Source organism: Lissotriton vulgaris, chromosome 7 (assembly GCF_964263255.1).
Source record: "Lissotriton vulgaris chromosome 7, aLisVul1.2, whole genome shotgun sequence".
NCBI classification, from domain to species: Eukaryota; Metazoa; Chordata; class Amphibia; order Caudata; family Salamandridae; genus Lissotriton; species Lissotriton vulgaris.
The window spans coordinates 715,239,982-715,246,582 of record NC_141695.1 but is presented as its reverse complement, the minus strand read 5'-3'; positions in this window follow the sequence as shown (position 1 = coordinate 715,246,582).

The following is a 6,601-nucleotide window of genomic DNA, read 5'->3' as shown; positions in this document are numbered from 1 at the left end:
CAGTGGGCAGACTTTATGGAGATGGCAAAGCTTAAAGGCCTTGCTTGGGCACAGAGTTTGATGCACACGCCGGAGCCAGATGATTCTGGTTTCCCGGGTGATTCTCCATCGTCGGATACCAGAACAGTGCCGATGCCGCTCCCTCCAGGCCCAAAAGGATCAGAAAGCCCACTGTTAGGGATTTCCCCCAGGAATCACTGCCACAGACACAAAGCAAAACGGTGGTGACACCCCGTGAGGTCCCGTCGCAGGGGGCAATTGCTACGCTGCCGTCCCCGGTCCTCTCTAAGGACAACCAGGCTGCCCAAGGTAATTTCGCAACAAGAGATGATCTGGCTAAAGTGATGGACACCTTGAACAATTTTATGGGGAGGGTTTACTGCTGCTAGGTCGCCTCAAGGTGGGGGAAGTAGCGTTATTAGTGTAAATCCTGCTCCGTCAGCTTCCACTGTGTGGTCATCTGTGCAAACTTCTAAGCAAGGGAATCCAGTGCAGGCTGCGATCACAACAGTGGCTAATACGACTGGGGCGCAGAGTGTGGTGCCTTTGGTGAGTCCCCCGCCGCTCCTCCCCCGGTCACTCCCTTGGTTCCCAGCACGCCCTCAGCCTCTACAAACGCTTCCACAGGGGTGCCTCCTGCTGCCAGCTCATTGCCCGTGCCCTTACCTTCCCCTGTTCCTGCGATCTCCATCGCACCGCTCCTTTCCGGGCGATGCTCCTTGGCTTGGCAGGTACCACAAGCTACCAAAGAGGGTATTTGGAAAAGGGAGTATATAGATATCTTTACACTCCTTATGTTGGGTCAGGAAGGAATGGACGCTAGGAGGTTTGGGGCAAAGGAAGATGACAAAAAGGTAAAGTATCAGCCATGGCCTGAAAAGAATATTTCTAATTGGTTAGATGCCTTTTCCATTTTAGCGTCAGTCACCATGGAAAGATTTCCTTAACAAGGCCCAGGCCTTGTACAATATTCTAGGACTATTCATAAGGAGGCCTTGAAATGGGGTGGTTATGGATGGATCAATTACGATAGGGAATTCAGAAGGAAAATGTCTCAATGCCCAGAGATGAACTGGGATCAAAAAGAAGTGCAGCTCTGGATGGAGCACATGGGAGCACGAGGCCAGCTCTTGGTCATCGCACCAGGTAGTCTTCCCAGTGGGCAGTCTTCAACAGGGGGGTCCTTTCAGTTTTGGGGTAAGGGTAAACACGCCTTTCGAGGAGGCCGCAGAGGGGGTGGTTACAGAGGTGGCTTCAAGAGATCCCCCCGGGCACTTGCCGTCTCTTCAACAATGGGTCTTGCTCCTGGGGTATGACATGCAAATTCTTACATGCCTGTAACACTTGTGGGGGACCCCACCCCGCAACCTCATGCCACTCTAAGCAGAGCACACAGCCAGCAAGTAAAGGGGGACAGTAATTTTGAAATAGGCAGCATGTCTCCTGTTCTGGCTACCCCTTCCATGCTTTCACACTCAGCCCCTTTGCAGCTAAGCAAGTTTTCTGGGCGCTCTCTTTCTCCAGTTACACCCTCTCCCCTTCCAAATTTTCATCTTCAAGCGCCAGTAGGTGTGTCCCCTGTGATTCTAAATCGTATAAGCTAAATGTCCAGGTAGGAATCATTTATAATGTCAATTTAACATTCAACAGTGTCATAGCTATGATCACAAAATTGAGTAACCGTAGGGTTTCAGTAACAGCCAACATTGAGTAGTATCAAAAATATATTTATTCTTTTTGAGTTTTTAATTATAAACTTTTTTATGTATTGCAACTTGATCCAAGAATCAGAAGTCCGGCAACATTAAACCACCAAAAACATATCTCACAAATCATATGGTGGCATATAAACACCTTTACCACAAAGTATGGACACAATGAAGGACCACATGCACGTTATTACATATGCAGCCTTAATTCACAAATTATTATTTCACGTGAATTATACAATATGACGTTTCGGTCCATGTAGGCCAAAAAGATCCGGAGGACCATCTTCAGGACAAAAGGTTGCACAGGGGTATCTAATACAAACATAACAACATCAGAAATATATAATCAGTGAAACCCTAGGGTACACGGAGATTATTTTTCAGCTCAAAGTAAAGAACAAAGTGACAATGCACTAGTGACAATACATTTAACTAGGTGTGGCATGCACCTTTGAACAACCACCACGTGTATGTAAAACTCATACGAAAGTGCCACGGAAAGGGGAAATGCCAAAAACAAGACCAATGAACCAGTGCCTAAAAAACCTTATTATCAAGCCAAAGAGACTCAGAGCATTAACCACTGTGAGTACATACACTGACAAAATACCTGTGTACTGTATATTGTAAAGCCAACAACCAAAAAACGCCTCACAGGTCGTTCTGTAAACCAAGACATAACTAGGTCAGGGGCGCTATGTGGGTTAACATGACGTTATAGAAATGAGCATGCATCCGCTGTAACTTACATCTGGCGGCCGCCCACACTTCTGAAAGAAAGGCAAATATATGTCAGGGACCTGCGTGTGCCCGGGCTATTTTTAATCAACCACTATCCAGCTATTCACTTACTTGGCTGATCGAAAGACGCCGGCTCTAAGGAGTCCGGATGTCTTCTCCGTGATAGAACGCGGAAGCGGGCTGATTCCGAAACTGACGTATTTAACGTTCAGCGCCCGGACGTAACACGGTGGACTTGGCGGCCATCTTAGAGTGTACTGGGAGGCTTATGAGTTGCAATATAAACATTACGAAAGCCTACCATAGTAAGTGACAATAAATATACAGGTCGACAAATCCAAAGCTACCTACTCTAAATAATTAATATTTACATAACAACTAAATTAACAATCGAAATCGGGCTAGCATAGGAAACTTGCTAGTTCGAAATAACAATGAACAATATAACATTAAAAACAATAATACAAATCTCTAGTCCAATAGATCGATATCCTACACCTCAGTAAACTACAGAATGACTATATCTAACTGACGACCTACACTCGAGGGAGCAATAGGAGGGTAATGTCTCACATACAGCCGTATGTGTCAGTCAAGGTTCAAGGACCATTATGATAGGGTGGCCAGGGAGTGCCATTCAATAAACGTGTTCAGCCCATTATCTACAGTATCACATAGCCAAATCAGTTTGTTCTCTCTCTGAGTCAGAAGTTTCTCCACATTCGGTCGTCTCCTTGTACCCTTTACACACTCCACAACAAACCATTTCATATCCGTGGGAGCATGTGACATGTTGATAAAATGTTCAACTAAAGGTGCTGTGTGAATTTTGCATCTAATGCGTGATTGATGTTGGGTTATCCGTTTCCTTATTTCCTGCGTAGTTTTTCCTAGATAATTCAATCCGCAAGGACATTGGATACAATAAATCACATTCTTAGTCATGCAATTAGAATGTTGTTTCAGCGTCATTTGTCTCCCATTAATACAACAGGTTTTAATTGTTTGAGTGGTCGCACAAGCTGTGCATCCACCGCATGGGAAGTGTCCGACAATGGGTGCCATGCCCCACATGCTACTTAGGGTGTTGATCTTGGGTTCCCTATAGGCTTTTACCAAATGGTCTCGTAGATTCTTTCCTCTTTTAAAGGCGAATCTAGGAATGGCTAACTGGGGTTCGGCCTTTTGGATCAAATGCCAATTGCGTTTGATGATTTTTTTGATTTCTGTGGATTCGGTACCAAAGGTCAGGACACAAGTCGGGAGTATTGTGTCTGATGTGGTATTGGAATTTGTCAGTTGCTTTTTTTGTAGAAGGGCTTGACGGTCATAAAACCATGCACGCTACATAGCATGCTTTACCAGCCGGTATGGGTATGACCGGGTCACTAGTTTCTCTTGCAGAATTTTGGCTTCCCTAAAATAATCTTCCCTTTTGGTACAGTTCCTTCGAATGCGGAGAAACTGACCAAAAGGGAGATTATCCCGTAAGTTACGGGGGTGGTGGCTATTATACCTCAAAAGGGTATTACGTGCCGTGGGCTTAGTGTATAGACTCACGGCCAGTGTCCCTTCGGTATGTACGATGTTCAGGTCAAGAAAATTCAAGGATTCACGATTACTTTCCAAGGTGAATTGCAGGTTCCCATCCTTCGTATTAAGCCATTGATGGAACTCTTCCAGCCTATCTTGACTTCCCTCCCAGACAACACAAACATCATCGATGTATCTTAGATAATGGACTAGATTAGTAGCAAAGGGATTATTGTTGTAGATTACCTTTTCCTCAAAGTCAGCTACAAACAAATTGGCTATTGTGGGAGCAAACACAGCTCCCATTGCTACACCTTTCAGTTGAGCAAAGAAGTCATTGTTGAAGAGAAAATAATTCTCTTCTAAAGCCAGTCTTGCACATTCGGTGATAAACCAAGTAGGAACTTGGTGGGGCCGAGTGCGAGTTTCCAGGGTGTTATAAATCACTTGCAGTGCTTCAGCTTGATGAATATTGGTGTAGAGGCTTTCGATGTCCATTGTAGCCAAGATGTTGTGGTTTGGGCTAAAATGGACACCTTCCAATTTAATGATAGCATCTCTACTGTCCTGCGTGAATGATCTAGTGGTGTTAACAAATGGTTTAAGGAAATGATCCACATATTCTGCCAAGGGTTGAAGAATGGATTGGCAACCAGCCACAATAGGTCTACCCGGCGGTTGCTGACTGTTTTTATGAATTTTTGGTAGCGTATAAAACGCAGGAATACAGAAATCATCTTTGTTTAGGTAATCAAATTCCTTTTCAAATTCCTGATCCTTACTTTGACTATAAAAGGCCAAGAAGGTCTTTGGCTGAGCAAAAAGGAATTTGATTACCTAAACAAAGTCTCGAAAAGTTGTTCAATTTCCGTGAGTACCACATTTTCGAATGTGACCATCTCTTTGGGTATTAAGTTGTTGGCTGGGAAGAATGTTGATGGACATTTTAGGCCACTGATGTTGATGGGCATACTAGTAGTGTTTTTGTGAAAGTAGTGTTTCAGTCTTAAGGTTCTAAAGAATCGATGCGCCTCCACTAGAATAGAGAACAAATCATTCCTGTTGGTGGGAACAAATGATAGCCCGTGACTGAGGACTTCTATCTCCCTCGAGTTCAGCTGGTATGAAGACAAATTGAAGATTGGTACAACCTCCATGTTCGGGTGGTTGGTGGTGAGCACAGCTGTGTCGTTATTAGCAGGTGTGGTTACCACTCGTAATAGTTGTTGCGAGTTTGTCTGAATCCCGGGGTGTACTGGTTCCTGAACCAACCTCGTCTCGGATTCCGAGATCGACCCCTGTGTGGTGTTTGGCCTCTCCCTAAAAAAGGTGTCGAACTATTTCCTCTATTAGATCTATATAGGGAGGTTGCTCTATTATGACTATCGTCAGAGCTTGAAGAGCCAGAGTCAGAAAAAGTTGTATGCTTAGGGGCCGGATTCTCCGGATTTCCTGTTTGTTGAAAAAAGTCTTTTTTCAGATATGGATAGGTGCGTTCACGTTTATAGTTCCTCAGGTCTTTTTGTAATTTCTCAGTTTTTTTCAGAATGTTAGTGCGTTGGAACTCAGCAATGGTCACATCAAGTTTACTTAGAAAATCATTAGCATCAGTAATTGCAGGATCTTCCCGTATTTGTTTCTCCAGATCTGCAATTTCTGCCTTAATTTTATCAATTAACCGTGCAGCTGTCTCTATACTAAGCACCATCCAACTTCTGGAACACTTGTTGGATACAAAGCTAAATCCAGTCTTGTATTCCTCGTCCTCTGTAAAGATACAAGGTATATTCCGCACTTGTAAGCCTATCGGGATGATATTATTAGAAAGGCAATCTCTTAAAAACTTAGCATGCAGTTCTGTTCTGATCAATTTTTTATGGAGTCTTTCCAAATTGTTGCGTAAATTATTCTGTGGGGAATTTAGACTACTAGCATTCGGTTGGGGACCTAAAAGAGAGGGTCCACCTGCAATAGTTTTGATATAGTCATCTGTGTAGGTGATGGTTTCGAGTTCAGACATTTGAGTATTTCAACATATACAATTAAACAAACAGAAATGTGTGGCACGATAATCAAAATATTCAACTAATACAACAAAGAAGAGCTGACAAATATATACTAACAAATAGGACAAACCACTTTGAAAAAAGGGCCCTTGCAGACAGCGTCTGCGCTTCACAATAGTATTAGAACAGAGCCACCCAATAATCCCACCGGGACTGGGTAATATAAATCGTATAAGCTAAATGTCCAGGTAGGAATCATTTATAATGTCAATTTAACATTCAACAGTGTCATAGCTATGATCACAAAATTGAGTAACCGTAGGGTTTCAGTAACAGCCAACATTGAGTAGTATCAAAAATATATTTATTCTTTTTGAGTTTTTAATTATAAACTTTTTTATGTATTGCAACTTGATCCAAGAATCAGAAGTCCGGCAACATTAAACCACCAAAAACATATCTCACAAATCATATGGTGGCATATAAACACCTTTACCACAAAGTATGGACACAATGAAGGACCACATGCACGTTATTACATATGCAGCCTTAATTCACAAATTATTATTTCACGTGAATTATACAATATGATTATGTAAAAGGTGTTAG